Raw genomic sequence first — 17,417 nt, forward strand, 5'->3', positions numbered from 1 at the left:
ATGACACCATGCATGCGATGAGGGTAAAGTCCATTTCGAACTGAGAGGATAATGCCTCACCTTCCGATCCTTCTAAGGCTACCTTCTTGGACTTCTTCAATGGGAAATTAGTTGCATAATGTCTCATCTTGTGACAATTAAAACATCTTACTTTAGACATGTCACCCTTCTTCCCTCCATGAGAAGAATTCAATTTGAATTAGGAAGCCTTTCCCTTCCCTTTCCTTGCCTTACTTGCTAAGGCCAGATTTTCTTCATCATCATTCTTGGATGAAGAACTTGTTGGAAATAATATTGAGAGGGGGGGTGAATCAGTATTTGTAACTCAATAATATTTCATTTCCATAGGCAGATTTGTCTACACTACTTTAGCTAAGTGAACCAGCTTGTACATGCGATTGTTATTAAAGCAACCAGCATATATGCAAAGAACTTTTGATTTACCCAATTTATCATGCAATGAACTTTAACCAGTATGTCATATATTAATTAGACAATGCAGTAAAAGCAAAATAAAGAATTACACATAAGCATCACACATGAACACCAAGATATAAGGTGGAAACCCAATGTGGGTAAAAACCCCCTGTTGATGTCGTCTCCGTCTTCTTTTAATAATAAGAAAAATCTAATTACAATTTGGTACTGGTGCAGACTTATACCAGTACGTAGGCTTCTACCTGTAGAAAGCTACAACCTTCTCTCGTTTTCCAACTACTACTAGAAGGGAGCTACCACCCCCTAGCTCTTGTACTAGCCGATATGTTTGCTGGTATGTAGGTGCCGATCTACAGAAGGCTACAACCTTCTCTCTTCCTCCAGGGACCACGTTTCATAAATTTTCAGGCTGGATCCATTAACAACATCATAACTGTAATTCAATCATCAAATACATCTGCATCAACCAATCACCTTTTGAACCAATCAAAACCGAATCAATCAATCACTTTGACAACCCATCAATCTGATCATTCAGAATACTGTCACCAAAATATAGTAAACAGAACCTAGAACTCTACAACGGCAAACAAAAGCAACTAAAACATATTTTATAAGGTATACGCTACTTCCATGTGTCGAACCTGTGTGTATACGTTCTTTTCTCAAAGCCAACCAGCGTATACATCTGCAAATATTAATTCAGAATCTGCAGCTATTCCAAACTTCAGTTATACCCAGATCATATCATTTACATAATAATATATGCGTCAATATTCAGATCTAGAATATACATGAGAAAAAACACATAATGATAGTTCATTTTACACCTTAAGATGCCGATCCATTATTAGATCTAATACCTCATCATCCACTAAGTTTCATCCTTGGTTCAGATCTAGCAATGCACCATAACCCAATAACCTGCATACTAGATCTCACACTTCATCAGATATTCGATACTTCACACCTTGGCCTAATGATCTTCTCCTCCTTTTATATTTTTAGGCCTTTCTCAATACCATGGACCAAAACCACTTAGGACCAATACCTTGGACCAAATACCTAGGGTCAATACCTCGGACCAGACACCTTGGACCAATACCATGGACCAAATACTTCGGACTAAAAACTTAGTTTTCCAAGGTATACGCGCTTTTCCTTCTGTGAAAGTGCATTTGTAGGTATACGCAACTTGTATACAGTGAACCTGCTTGTATACGCAGCTTGGTCAATGGTGAACCTGCGTATACCTCTCTTTCTTCATTCTGTGAAGACTGATCTGTAATTCTTTGTTGTTTACCTATTATACTGTGATCTTTTATCTGAGTGAGTTGCCATCAAGGACAATACCTGTATCATAATGCCAACAGAACCATCTCATGTGCTCCTCTTGATCTCCTCCTACATAAGATCCGACCACAGTCATTCCCAATCCGACAGTTTCTCCCTTCCATTCACAGAGTCCTCATAGCTATTCCAACTCTTTGGAAGGCCAAGGAGAGCGAGGCTCACCATATCATCATCAGTAGTAGTTATTCCCACACTGCCAAGCTTATCTCTACAAGTGGTGAGCTTGTTCAGATATGTGGAAATAGTATCGCCCTTCTCCATCTTGATTCTTCGAAGCTTATCCTTGAGCGCCAATTTTCTCTGGTCGCTATTGTTCTGGTAGAGGTCCTTCAATGTCTTCCACATTGAAAATGGAGTATCCTTCCCATGGAAACTTGAGACAATATGGTCTCGAACTCCCTCAAGGATGATCTGTCTCGCCTTCACCACACACTTTTTCCACTCAGCCAACTCTTGTGCATTAGTTGAAGCTGGCTTTGGGATTTCTTGATCAATGAATTCCTTCAAGCCATTGTCTTCTAATACAACCTCCATTCTATCTTTCCATGCTATGTAATTCGAGCTACCGTCCAAGGCATACTCGAGTCTCAAGCCATAGAATGCCATTGGCCAACCTTGAAGTATGATACAAATTTGATTTGCACCTGCAACCCTGAACTTCAAACTTTAAATTCTCTTCTCAGTACACTGTTCACAGCTCCGATACCATGTAGAATATGTGATAGGTTAACCCGATAATGCAAGATAAATCAAAGAAGAATACTATAACCTACTTCTACTATCAATTTGCGGAAGCTTAAAGATCGAGCTGAACAATATAACCAGAAGAAGAAGAATCAATGGCACAATACACATGAAAATACTTTGGGGAAAGCCTCAGCTAAAAACCCCACATTATTGTATTATCATACATTGTGGAAATGCATAGGAATTATATAAAGCCTTAACTCTCACAACTAGCCAACTCTTAGTACAATCCTCACAGACGCTCACAGGCAATCTTGGCTTCTCTCCAGCCTTCCTCTCTGCCCTCCAAGCTCCTATTTCCTTGTTTTGTTCCTTGCAGATGATTAGCCTATTACCAAGTGGAAAACCAAGCCTTCAAAATTACGCAATACTCAAGGATGAATCCTTGACTGCATGCATGAGTTTTTTCCATGAGAAAACACATGTAACTGATAGTACATTATCCTTGAACATTAATCTCAACTAGGTCTTTCTCATAATAGACGTGCATGAGTTTCTGATGAGAGAATCTTCAGTTAACTGGAGTAACACTAGTTGAGTGCATTAATGCATCATCTGACTATTAACTCACTATTAGTTCCTCAAACAATTTGGAACTAATTTAACTGGACTTAACTCAATAAACTGAGTTAACTAAATACAACTCAAATATAACTCAATCTTATCTCCTTAATTAAATTGGAATATTCTTGTTGCCATATTTCAACACATGCACCTAGAATCAAGTCATCATGCTAGGGGCATGTAAACCAATCCCAAGCATAGTTTTTTTCATTTCAAGCTTGTGTAAAAATGAAACTGAATCCAAGCATAGTTTTTCATTTCAAGCTTATGTAAACATGAAACTGAACCAAGCATAGTTCCCTATGGTTCAAGCTTGTTTAAAAATGAACCCATCTCGATCTTAACCCTCATGATTTCCTTTCTATTAGCCTCTTTTGTCAAATGAGCCTTGGTTTTTCTCCTTCCATCATCACTATCTGCTTGGCCGATCATATGCTTTCACTTGGTTGTTTTACCCTTTTTGAGGAACAGTTGCAATAAGTGGTCTTATTAGCCAAACTCTTCACATAAATCAACATGTTTTGAGAAGTTCCATCATCATCAGAACCAGTCACTATCCTAGACACCACTCGTTCCTCTAAGTGGAGTCATCTTTAAGCTCTTTTCAGACTCTCGAAATATGAAAAGATTGTCAATCTCTTGTCCTTTTCAGCTCGTTAACAGATTGGAAACGACATCTACTCAGTATAAGTTTAACCCTTTTCCGGAATGAGATAGATTACTTACGAAAAAGGAATACGTTGATAGAACATGGTCAATAGGTTTCTCTTGTATTATTTTACGTTTTTTCATACTTGAGAGACAAATTTACGAAAAAGAACTTGTGGAGTTTTCTTTTTGTCCCTTTTCAAACTCTTTAAACATGAAAATGACCAAGTTCTCATTGTCGTTAAACTCGTTAAAACATCAAACAATGACAAACTTGTCCATCATGACAAGACCGAATTTCACCTTTGCTAGGCTCGTTAAAACATCACATAGTGATAGATTCACCCGAAGGGTGGAATTATACTACAAGCATATGTTATCCTCCTCAAGCTTGTTAAAAAATAAAGAGGTACTAGTCAGCAATGACTAGGGAAAATGGAAAAAGGGATAAATCACTTTATGGTAGCAAGTTGCTCTTGAAAATGACACTTTCACTTCATCTTTGTGACTATTTGGGTTGGGTTATCTGCTTTATGGTTATCATATCTATGGTCTATCACACCATCCATCACTTTGGTTTTGTTTCAATGCTGCCAATTCATTCAGTGTCGCCGACATGTTCAGAGAAGTCACTCAGTAAACTTCATCCTTTGCAATAATTATAAACCTTCATTTTCATGACCGACATTCCTAAACCTTGTGTCATCAGTCAAATTTTGTCTTCAAAATCATTACACTCGTTTCATGTCATTGATGGGGGATACAACAAGGCCCTCCTTTGATGATTCGCTTCTTGTCAACATCAGCACATTATCCAAGAAGTTGACTTAGAAGCACCCTTACATTACCTCAGGGCTTGCATATATCAATGGAAAGTTTCTTGCTTCCGATGATAGGTTGACATCACTGGCCTTCGACCAAAAGACTTTGTATAGTGTTTGACATCAAAACATTTATTCACACCATGCAGAATGCACTGTAGTACCTTGAGAATCATTATCATTATCGATGATCTCTCTCACATCTGTTAATGGCTTACATCATTAGTTGGTAATCAGATGGTGTCTTCCCATGTTCGACTTCAGATCACATATTAACTTGGTTAGACTCGTACTTGATCGAACGATTGGACGAGATAAAAGACCCCAAATCTAGTTTCATCCATCCGAGCTGCGATTTCACGAGAGTACTAAATCATTTGTACAATGGCTTTACACGGATGGTCATCCTATCATGGGTCTATATCTGTAGATGATTATCTATGTACTGTAATGAAAATTTTATATGCTGAGCATGGTTATGCCTTCCCTCAGCGATTCATGAAAAGTTCAAAATATCATGATGTTATGTATTGTAATCGATGCAAGTCACCGTCCGCTTCAGATCCTCTCCATCACATCGTAAATCATATCACTCAACATTATCATTTTCGACTTCATGCTTTAGAGGGAAACTGTTACAGGTCTATTTAGGCACATCGCTCCTGACATTCAAATCAGTACAATTAGGGCTCATCAAACCCTAATTCAATTGTTACATGTCCTAGACAAGTCATCACATTGAATGCTTCCTTCTATGAAATTTTCCTAGCCTGAAGCCTTGCCAAAATGCCTCCTTGGGACACCAACGCAACCTTAGTCAGGGGTAAATGCGTTGTAGAGCAGGCAGGCCCACTGTGGCCTACACTGCAATGCACTTAGGCCCTCTTTGACCTACGCTAGGCGAGATTGAGCGAAATTTGCATAGGGTTCTGGAAATATTCCTTCATTCTAGATGATTCTAGAAGGATCCCATCTCTTATCTCCTCCTATGAGCTCGAAATTGGATAGGCTAAGCATCCATTAACCTCCTATCCTTTCATCCCTTTCTCCATGGAAACTAACTTCAAGTTTGGAAGGCCATTCAATACCCTCATTTATGGCAAAACCATCTCCATTTCCTATAAATTGAGCACTCATCATAGTGATCAGGGGGCTAGAACATGAAGTTTGTAAGTAAATTCTATTGGTTTGAGAATTGAGTTTATGTCAAGCAATGTTATGCTGCTGGATTGGTTTGCTTTTGATGTGGCAAGGGTTGGACTGAAGCTGGAGGAGTGGCACAGGATCGAACTGTATTGGGTGAAACTCTTCCTTCTACATTAATAAAGAGTTTATTCCTTTTCTCATATTCTTTTTAATATCTATGATGATAATGTGTTTCAATGTATTCGATTCCATTGGTTTATAGTAGATAGATCATGTATGTTTTGATCGTTTTTTGTTTCTCTTTCTGTTGACACAGGTACCTATTAAGTTGTTTTACTTCAAGAGGGAGTGACGAGAGCAATTTAAAGGGGATCAAGGAAGCGAAAGACTTCAAGTAAGTTCCTTCATCTCATCTATCTACTATAGGAAAAGGTTAAACTACTTTTTTTCTGTTGTTCTAGGTGTAGCTACCCAACTAGGGAAAATGTGTCTATTCTTAGATGCAAATTCCACCACTTGAAAGGGACTACAACTAGTCAAGCTATGGAGAGCTCTATTATAATTGTGTTGCACATATGGAAGACTCTCATCCCAGGTTTTAGGATACTTGGAGTTGTACATTCAGATTATGTGTGTTATCATCCTATTGACGACCTCCATCTAGCCATCAGTCTGGGGATCGAAGGCAGTCGACTTGGTGAGCATGGTGTCCAATAGTGTCCAGAGGCTTGACTAGAATGTGCTCAGGAACCTGCTATCCTGATCTGATATAATGGTCTATGGGATCCCAAAATGTACCCATACTCATTCACAGAAGATTTTGGTAGTGTCCTTTGTGGTGATACTCTTCTTTCAGGCCGCCAATATAGCCATCTTAGAAAATCTACCCACGACCACAAATACACAGTCATTACCATGTTTGGTAGAAGGGTGGCCAAGAATATTGTCCATGGAGATGGATTCCCATGGTTGGCTGGGAGTAGGCAGAGGAGTGTACAAGCCTTGCTTCTTAATGTATGGCTTGGCAATGGTGGAGGCAGTGCAAGATATGATATATTTCCCAACATCCAGTCAGATTTTGGGGCAATAGAAATACTTTTTTTGTATAGCCACAATTTTCTCCACCCAAAAGTGTCTTGTGGTCCAACTATAGTGCGCCTCCCAAATCAGTTTGGCATGCTCGCTTGAAGGAACACAAATGTGACCCAGGTAGCATAATAATGTGTCCTAGATGTGGAAATCAAGAACTTGGTTCCCATCTACTAGCATCTTGTATGTGGAGGTGAACTCTGGATCATTTTTGTATAGTTGCAGCCATCCAGGGGTCTAGTGACCACAATATTTGAGAACAGTAGTTAGTGTTGCAACTGGGGGCCGACTAAGGCAGTCTGCAACATGATTGGTGCTGCCCTTTTTGTATTTAATGTTCAAGTGGAATTGTTGTAGATATGTAGACCACTTCTTATGGCAATCATTTTGCAACTTCGCATGTGTTTGTATAAACTAAAGAGGTTGGTGATCAGTGTGGATGACCATCTCCTTCCCCATAAAGTAGGGCTTCCACAGTCGACAAGCCTGCATGATGGAATACATTTCTTTATCATATGTGAGGTACTTCTGAATTGTATTGGAAAGTGTCTCACTATGATAGGCCATTGGATGTCTATGTTGGGTGAGGAATGCACCAATATCATAGTCTGATGCATCTATCTCGATTTCAAATCATTGTTGCAGGTCTGGCAATGTGAGTACCGATGCAGAGCAGATGCAGCGCTTCAACTCAATGAACGCCTATTTTTGGAACTCGGACCAAGAAAACCTTGCTTTCATCTCGCCCTTAGTAATCTAACTCAAAGGCTAAGTGATATGGGAGAATCCCAACATGAACCTCCGTCAAAAATTTGCAAGGCCCAAAAAGCTGTGAAGCTTTGTTAGATTGGTTGGGGTTGGCCAATCTTGAATTACTTAGATCTTGGTCAGGTTCACATGCACACGATGCTCATCTATGATGTACCCCAAGCATTCAACCTTGCTCATGCCAAAGGTGCATTTCGCCAAGTTGGCACACAATTTTTGTTGCTAAAGGGTTTGAAGGACCTGCCGAATGTGTTGCAAGTGTTCTTCCCAACTCTTGCTAAATATGAGGATGTCGTCCAGATAAACCACCACGAACGAGTCGATGAAGGGTCGTAAGATGTCATTCATTAGCCTCATAAAAGTAGCGGGGGGATTTTTCAACCCGAAGGGCATAACAAACCTTTCAAAAAGGACTTCCTTGGATTTAAAGGTAGTCTTCCATACATCTGTGGGCTCTATTGGAACTTGGTGATAACCAGACTTTAAATTGATCTTGCTGAAATACTTTTCCCCCTTGAGTTGGTCCAGCAGGTCATTAATACGTTGGATTGGATACCTGTTCCTAGTAATGATTTTGTTTAATTCCCGATAATCAATGCATAACCTCCAGGTTCCGTCCTTCTTCTATACCGGTACAATCGGACTTCCACAAGGCGAGGGACTTGGTTGGATGTGCCCTTTTTTCAGCAACTCCTGGATTTTCCACTTGATCTATTCATTCTCCATAATGGAGCGTTAATATATCATCCTGTTGGACAGAGGTGCTCAGGGAGTCAGATCAATTGAATGCTTGACCTGAGAATTCAAGGGTACCCCTAAGGGTGAGGAGAAGATGTCCCTGTATTATTCCATGACCACATCCACCTGCTTCTGTTTCTTGGAGCAACCCTTCCCGAGGGCCATGGATGTGGTTATGACCTTCCCCTTACTTTGAGAGAAAATAAAAAAGAAAACAAATTTCCCAGTTTGGGAGATGACCTTACTGCATTGCTTAGTAGAGATCAAAGAGATGGTGGTAGGTGGGGCCACCTCCTGTATCTCATATAACTTAGCACCCAAAGAAATAATAATAGTGAAAGGTCTAGACTCATATACATCATGTCACTTCCATAAGTATGTTTTTCCTAATAATACATCACAAAATTCTAGAGGAGAAACATTACACAGTGCCTCATCCATGAAGGGCTTGATGATGTAGGGAGGGCGACACCTCTAGCTGGTGTGGAGATCTCGTCCTTGGTGAAGCCACTCAATCGTGTACGATTGTGGATGTGTTGTAGTGGTAGGCCCAGCCACTTCATGACCTCTACTAAAATGAGGTTCTTTTGGCTCCCACTACCAACAATTAACTGCAGTGGAGAACCCTTCACCCACATCTCTGAGTGGAATTGGTGCTCCCCCTATTTTGGATCTTCAGGCTCAATCTTTTAGATATTGGTGGTGGCCACCATGGCACTGGGCTCTGCATCAATGATCTGCTTCCCTTTTTCATTCCTCTTGTCAGGTTCTGACTTAGAGTCTGAACATGGGTCGGACTCAAAAGCCTTCAGCTCGACCACCGGTGACTGCTTGGCCCAACACTCACTTGTGTTGTGAGTGGATCTATTATGGAACTCACACCACTTCCCTGTGTCCTTCTTTGTCTTCGTGATGTTGTTCTCTTCTTGCTACTTCAACGGGTTATCCTGGGTCGCCCCGCCTTGGCTTTGCCCTTTGCACTATAGTTTGGAGGTGCCTTTCCCTTGTTTCAGATTCGCAGATCCAAAGTCTCGCCTTTTTTGTTTAAGATTGTGCTCAATCTTGACAACGTATCGGTATGTCATGCCAAGCAAGGAGATGTCTAGGAACTCCATCTCATCCTGGATGTAATTATGTAGGTAGTAGTGGTACTTGATTACCAAATGTTTCTCAGAATCCGTGATACCCAACTTCATGCGAAGGGTATGAAAAGAATTGGTAAACTTCGGCACATCTTGGTTCCTTCCATGTCACAGTGTGGTCCACTTAATGTATTTATCCTCATAGCTCCCGACAAGGTAGTGCTGCTCCTTGATGGCATTCGGGAACGAATCCCAAGTGGGTGCGACGGAAAATAGTGATGGCATACTTTCATCCTTATGCTCGCAGTACGTTTCCCACCAGTCCTTGACGTGGGGGGCGACTTTGCGAAGAGCCAAAATATATTTTCCCGGCTAGAAAAATCATGAACAGAAAAATATCCTTCTAGCATATTTAACCATTTATCTACGTCATACGCATATATCTGACCCTCAAATATTGGAATGTAAAAGTTAGCTGGTACCTTAAAAAGTGTGGTGCTTCCAAAAGTAGATGCATCGCCACTGGGTAGTCACTGAAGGATCTAAGCAAAGTTGTCCATCATCGCATTCCTTTGTCACTCAAGGGCTTCTTCGATCAAGATTCTGATAGGATCTCCTACCCCCTCATCTTTATTTTCTTCCACCATGGGAGGCCATCGATATTTGCAAGGCTGGTCTTGCAAAGGTTCGACTGGTTCAAGCCCTAACTCCTTATATCTTGACCGCGTTGGGGACATGTAAAGAAAAGCAGAGAAAGAGCAGACCGCTCTGATACCACTAATCTAAATTTAAACAAGAACGCAACAAATTAAAGATATAATCGTAATACAAAGATGCAGCAGAAGTAACACTTCAATTCATTAATATCAAATACTGAAATATGCTTACAAACAAAATGGAAATAAGACTATCTCAAGCGATGGTAGCTTATCTCTGAGAAGATATGTGGCAGCTACATCCTCTTAATTGTGTTACAATGAGGCTCAAAGGCCTATTTATTATTGAGAAATAATGGAAAACCCTAAGCATCCAAAAACCTAACCCTAGGAGATGAAATGCCAAATTATGGGCCTCGTTTGGGTAAATTGGTACATCAACATCCCGGGGTTGTAACTTTGGCATACGATCTCTGTTTGACGCACACAATACCTCGTTAGAAATATCTATCCGATGAATACAACTTTTGAGAAACCATCAGAAGACAATAACTGATGTTGGCCTTGGGTTTCCAAAACAACGTCGTTTAGGGCATCAAAACGGCTCCGGAAGTTCAGGACTCAAAAAACTACCAAAAATAGTAAATTGTGCTACAAATAAGGGAACTGAAAAACTAAAAGAGACAGTGGTGGGGGTCCAAGTGGAATAGGAAGGTGGCCACCAACATCCACCTGGATCAACAATCTTGCTCGAAATTATATTATTAGATTCTGGCCAAAAAACCCATTTTGCTATTAGTTAGACTACGCCCTAATAAACATTAAGTGGTACAAAAATGTGGTTTTTCAAAAGAATTGACATTTTAGTTTTGTTGTACTTCATAATTTCATATATTATCTTGCTCGGTAAGAGCCATACACATAGATATGTAAATATTACATCAAACAAATGGTGAAAAAAACAGTTGTTTTCACCCTAGTGTGTTATACTTTCTAATAGACTATTATCTTAGAAAGCAAACTATTAAAAACTATTGAGCTAAAAAATAATGAATTTCTTCTTGGACATTTTGATCTATATAGGGTATCCTTTTGAGGTCCTAGGTAGTCAAAAGGCAAGTTCATTATTTCTTTTCAAATTTTAGTCAAAGAAATTATAACAATTAAAGAATAATATTGTGTGACAAGTAAATAAAGTTCAAAGCCATTACAAGGAATACTTATTAAGAGCTCAACATTTCACATGCAAGACTTGAATGAGTGGGGAGGATAATGACATTTCTCCCAACCACCCAAGTTACTTCGAATTGAATTTTCAGATTGAAGGACATGGGGGTGGGCTTTAATGTGTACAAGAATCACAAGATCATTAATATAATCTTTAGATGCAACTACACGTGGAATTGAACCTTACCTAATGATGAAATGCTCCTTAATTTTCACCATTGTATTAAACTCCTTTGAACAATTACACATGTCATGGTTATTACTGTAAATTTCAACATATATTAATACTATCATAATCTTTAGAAATAAATTTTGTAGATGTTTACCTTGTTTGACGTTTTGTGTGGCCACTCCACCCATCATTAGGGACTGGAAAGCAAATGTATGATAAAAGTGATTGTTGATCAGACCTTAAATAGTGATATTGATCAAGAGATTAAATCATTGGTAAAAAAATAAACAGTTAAAAGGTTAAAAAAATTAATTAATTGAATTAATAAGTGGTCAAAATATTATTAAATTATTAAATGAGTTAATAAGCGGTCAAATATACATAAACAATAAAAATAATGAAGAAAATTAATAAGGAAAAGGGGTTGTTAGATAAATAGAGAAATTGGATATATATATATATATATATATATATATATATATATATATATATATATATAGATATATGAATATATATATATAATGAATTATTATATATATATAATATAATATGTTCGAAGGGGGGTGCTCAAGTACCATGGTTGTCAAAAAACACAAGCTACAAGAGTACTTCTCCTTGGCAAGAGGTTTCGTACCTGGGCAGCCGGCCTAGGGTGCTGCAGACTAGGCTCATAGCAGGTTGACAGAGACTAGGAGGTACGAGTCGAGTCAACAGGTGTGCACAGTGGGGCAGCAAATGGATGACCAGGTAGACGAGGACACCTGGGGTTCAATCGGAAGGGTGGTGTTGGAACGTGGAGGCATAACCTTAACCGAGTAACATATGGTATTAACCCTTGAGAGGAATGCATTGGCAGCATTACCAGAATACCCGATGCTGATCACAGCTTGCGCGGAAGTAAACGGACCGTTAACAGTTGACTGTAACGTTTTACTGCAGATAATTACCATGGTGAAACCGAGAGAGGCCGTTGATCTCAAACCTGCACCAGAAGACATCTTGTCGGTTTGGGGAAAGGAGGTAAATGCCAAAAATATTGACAAGTTTTTTGGGTCAGCTGGCAGTCATGCACCCGAGAAATTCGCTCTGGAAGGTTCATGGAGCAACAGAGCAACAAAAGGGTTACTGGAGGAAAGCTTGGAGCTAGTTGGGATGAATAGCCATGGAGAAAGGGTTTGTCAAGCTTTAGGTCCTCAGGAGAAAGGCTTCCAGTTGACAGAGAATCCATTCCCCGCCTAGGAAAGAAAGGAAAAACCCCTCTTTAATCCTCCCTTTTTATCCGGAGGGCTTGAAGATATCATAAATTACAAAGCGAGCCATGGGATTTGGAGACCAGTTGGAGGAGGCCTTAAAGCCGACATTGCAGTAGCGGAGGGAGGAGGATCGCCAGCAATTACCAGATCAATTCCCACTAAAGGAACATTCAGACCCAACCTGGGAATTGGAGTGGTTGTTGTAGGAACGGGAGAACCCTCAGAGAAAAGGGCTAAACGCGATGATACAGTCTCTGGTTTGCCAAAAGAGGGTTCCGGATATGCTACAGGTATTGGTGATAGAACCCCATCAGAGAACCCAGGTAAGGGGAGTCAAACCCTAGATAATTTTGAGCCCAGGCAGCAAGCAGAAGCAGCCAAGAGTGACCCTAAGCCACAAGATAGGGAGGAGGACTCTGAGCAGGAAAAGACCGGGGGGAAACGGAAAAAATTGAAACCCCTAAAGAAGAAGAAGAATGAAGGGAACTTAGTTCTGGGTATGGATGTACAGGTAGAGGACGCTATAGAGGTGGCAGAATGCACTCTGGTAGCGAGGGCCAGAGGCAAGGTTTACTCAGGGAAATTCTTAAGACATTGGGCAGAACAACAGTGGAAGACGGCACCGATTAAAAATTTCAAGGTAGCAGTCTTGGTGAAAGGGTGGTTTATGGTGAGATTTGAGAGCAAGGAAGAGGCGGATTGGGTTGCTGGGAAGAATTGGGCGTTTGGGAATCGCCCAGTCCTTTTCAAGCGATGGACAGCCTTATTTGATGTGAAAAGGGAGAAGGTAGATGAATTTCCTGTTTGGGTAAGGGCCCCTGGCCTACCCCCTTTTCTCTGGGTTGAATCGGTTTTCAGGTCGATTGGAAACCTTCTTGGTACATTCCTGGAAGCAGACATGTCCTTCTTTCATACTCACAACAGAGCGATGGCCAGGATCCTGGTCAGTCTAAATCCAAAGGAAGGTCTTGCGGAATCCATCAACCTGCAATACAGAGACTATGTCTTTGAGCAACCGCTAGACTACGAACATCTACCCTTTAGATGTCATAGATGCCATGAATACGGGCACCTAGCAAGAGACTGCCCGCTGGGCATCCGCAGAAGAAGGACTCAGAAGAAAGGCGATCAGGGGGAGATGGCAGTGGAGCTGGAAAAGGATCCTGGTACAGAAGATACATTAGAGGAGGGTTTCATGGAAGCAGACGGTAACCTTAAAGAGGCCCGAGTGGAACAAGCCGAAGCAGCCCAGCCGGTGGAAGGTGAAGCAAATGAGGATCAACGCAGACCTGAGAATCCTTCAAAGGAGCCTATCAAGGAATCAACAGTCATCCCAGTCGAAGACACAAAGGGTATGCAAATAGACTCAAGTAACCAATCTTTATATTCAGATTTTAAAGATGCTTGCTTGACTTCTGGCTCTCAAATGAATAATTGTAACAACGATGATCTACTTAATATTGAAAACATTACTGCTGCTATACCCTCTCTTGACCTGAACTGTGAAGATGTCCCTCTTGGAATAAAATATCCTACTCCCTCCACCCCGGCGTGTCATTACAATCTAAGATCCCTTGACAAAAAGCATGTAATCCCTGAACCGGTTGGTGGCCTAGGCCCATCCTCGACTCAGGCCTTCAAAAGAAAGGCTAGAGGCAGGAAATCAAACATGTCCAAAGCACAGGTAAAGGCGAAGTATGATGTGGCAGACGGAAAACAAATGTCTATCCCTGGGGCGCTTAGAGCAGCAATTCCCCATGAGAATGTTATCAAATGATATTTTTATCCTGGAACTGCAGGGGTTTAGCCAGTAAACCCAAAAAACTGGCTTTAAAGGAGATAGTTAAGTGTTATAACCCGGATGTTCTCCTACTTCAAGAGACCCTAGGCAGAAGTATAGACGTGGAGCTGATCCTTAGAGCTATTCTCCTAGGTTGGTTATTCTAGCAATTGACTCTATCGGACACTCGGGTGGATTGGCCATAGGATTCAGGGAAGGAAGAATGCAGCCAATTAACCACTAGGGAATGGCTAATGAGCTAGGGATGGAGTTTCAATGCCCAGAATTCGGACACCCTTTGTTGATTTTAAATATCTACGGGCCCTGCCAGGGAAGGTTATCTTTCTGGACCGATCTTCTGTCAAAATCTCTGTTAAAAAATAATAACCTGATAATAGGAGGATACTTAAACTTCTCGGTGGGGAATGCTGAAGCTTGGGGTCCTTCAGCCAGAGAAGACCCGCTCTCTGATTTTTTCATGACCACCCTAAGCTCCCACAACCTGATTGATGTAAACCTAATCAAACTAAAGCCCACCTGGAGGAATAGAAGAGCAGGGGATGAAAGAATTGCTAAGAGATTGGACCGGTTCCTGTTGTGCGAAGAGTTGGCAGCCAGAATTCCCATGTTCAGGCAATGGGTGGGCGAGGGAGGGAACTCAGATCACTTCCCTATTCTTATGGAGCTCTCCAAGCCCCCCCATAAACCAGCGGCCCCCTTTAAATTTAATGCATCCTGGCTTCAAGAGGAATCCTTCAACAGGCTCTTCAGGGAAACTTGGAGACACCCGGACAGAAACTCTAGGGAAAGAAAAGGTTTTATTTTCATGGAAAACTTAAAGAGACTGAAAAAAGCTACCATGGAATGGGAAAAAGTAAGGAAACAAAAGCAGAATGAGAATATCTCCAAAATTGATGCAGAACTACGGGAGTTGGAAGACCCTGAGATGGATGGATATGCAACACAGGGGTCCAAAGAAAGGATCCTACTGCTTGAAAAGCAAAGGAACCAAATATTGCTAGATAGAGAAGAGGAATAGAGGCTGAAGAGCAGGGCGATCTGGTTAAAAGCTGGGGACTAAAACACAAAATTTTTTTCATAACTATGCAAGAGGGAGGAAGAATGCGAACACGATATGGAAGGTAAAGGACGATGAGGGCAGAGAGGCCAACTCTTTTGAGCCGTTATCCAAATTGGGACGGAATCACTTTCAGAACTTGTTTACTGACCAAGGAGGGATAACACTAGCAAAGTGATCAAAACTACTCAATGCTTCCCCAGGTATGTAGAGGAGGAGGAAGCAGCGGACCTATTTAGAGAAGTCTCTAAGGAGGAGGTGGAAGGCATTATAAAGTCAATGGCTAAAGATACGATCCCTGGTCCGGACGGGTGGACCATAGAACTCTTCCAGCACTTTTTTGAACAGATCGGAGCAAAACTATCGGAGGTTGTGGAAGAGTCGAGGAGGAAAGGTGAAATCTATCCCCCTTTCAATTCCACATTCATAGCACTTATTCCTAAAAAGGAGGATCCGTAATCCTTTGAAGATTTCAGGCCTATATCTTTGTGTGACTGTATATACAAAATTATTGCAAAAGTGATAGCTGTCCGGATAAAACCAATTCTGTCAAAATGCATTTCAAATGAACAGTTTGGGTTCCTAGATGGTCGACAAATTCACGAAGCCATTGGAGTGGCGGAGGAGACAATTCACAGCATCAGACAGACAAACAAGAAAGGAGCTGTGATTAAAATAGATCTGTCAAAAGCCTATGACAGGATTAGCTGGACATATCTAAGGATGTTGTTAACTCACCTGGGATTTAAGTTGGATTTCATCAACTGGGTAATGGGATGTATCACCAGTGTCAGTTTTGCAGTTTTAATAAACGGGGCAGCTTCATCCTTTTTTAAAGGACAAAGGGGCCTTAGACAGGGATGCCCCTTGTCGCCTCTGCTCTTTCTGCTAGTGGCAGAGGGTCTAAGTCAACTGATTCTGGAAGCTAAAAGAGCAGGTTTGGTAAAAGGTTTGGAAGTTGTTGTAAACATGTTCATTTCTCATCTTCTATTTGTAGACGATATCTTATTATTTACAAACGATAGTTTGAATGAAATTAAAGAACTTAAAAACATTCTTGATCTATTCATGAAGGCCACAGGGATGCAGGTAAATCTTAGGAAATCTCAGCTCATTATGGAAGGTTTCAATAGACATGAGGTAAACCTAATCACATCTATCTTTCCGTTTGAAATAAACAACATGGAAAACCCTTTTAAGTATTTGGGCTTCTAGCTGAAGCCAAACACGTACAAATAGCAAGATTGGAACTGGTTGGTGGCAAAAATCGAGGCAAAAATCACACATTGGAGCTACAAGTGGCTATCTAGAGCTGGTAGATTGACTCTAGTAAAATCTGTCCTCCAAGCCATGCCGGTGTTCTGGGCAGCCTTGACCTGGGTTCCTAAAGGGATTCTACACAAGATCAGAAGAATATGCAGCAGATTCCTGTGGTCTGGATCAAAGGAGGACTCAGTCCTTCCCTGGGTTGCATGGGAGAAAGTGGCAAGGCCAAAAGAATGGGGAGGATGGGGAATAAAAAATCTGTATGACTTTAGTCTTTCATTGGCCGCAAAATCTGGGTGGAATCTCATCAACTCAGAAAACTTGTGGACAAGAGTGGTAAAGCGGAAATATGTAGATCCTGTTCCTCTGGAAGAATGGATCAGAAATCCAAATAAGAAAGGAAGGAATGTTTCGGTGGTATGGAAAGCTACTACAGAGGCATTTAAAATTATTGAACAAGGATTGGCTTGGCAGGTTGGAAATGGAGAAAATCTGAGAATAGGGAAAGACCCATGGGTTGGCTGCAATGGACAGTTTTCTCTTTCCCCTGGATTAATCAAACATCTGGAATCAAAGGACATTCTCTATTTG

The sequence above is a fragment of the Pinus tabuliformis genome, chromosome 8 (genome assembly GCF_031772625.1).
Source record: "Pinus tabuliformis cultivar Carrire ecotype Pingquan chromosome 8, CPIR1, whole genome shotgun sequence".
Classification (NCBI taxonomy): domain Eukaryota; kingdom Viridiplantae; phylum Streptophyta; class Pinopsida; order Pinales; family Pinaceae; genus Pinus; species Pinus tabuliformis.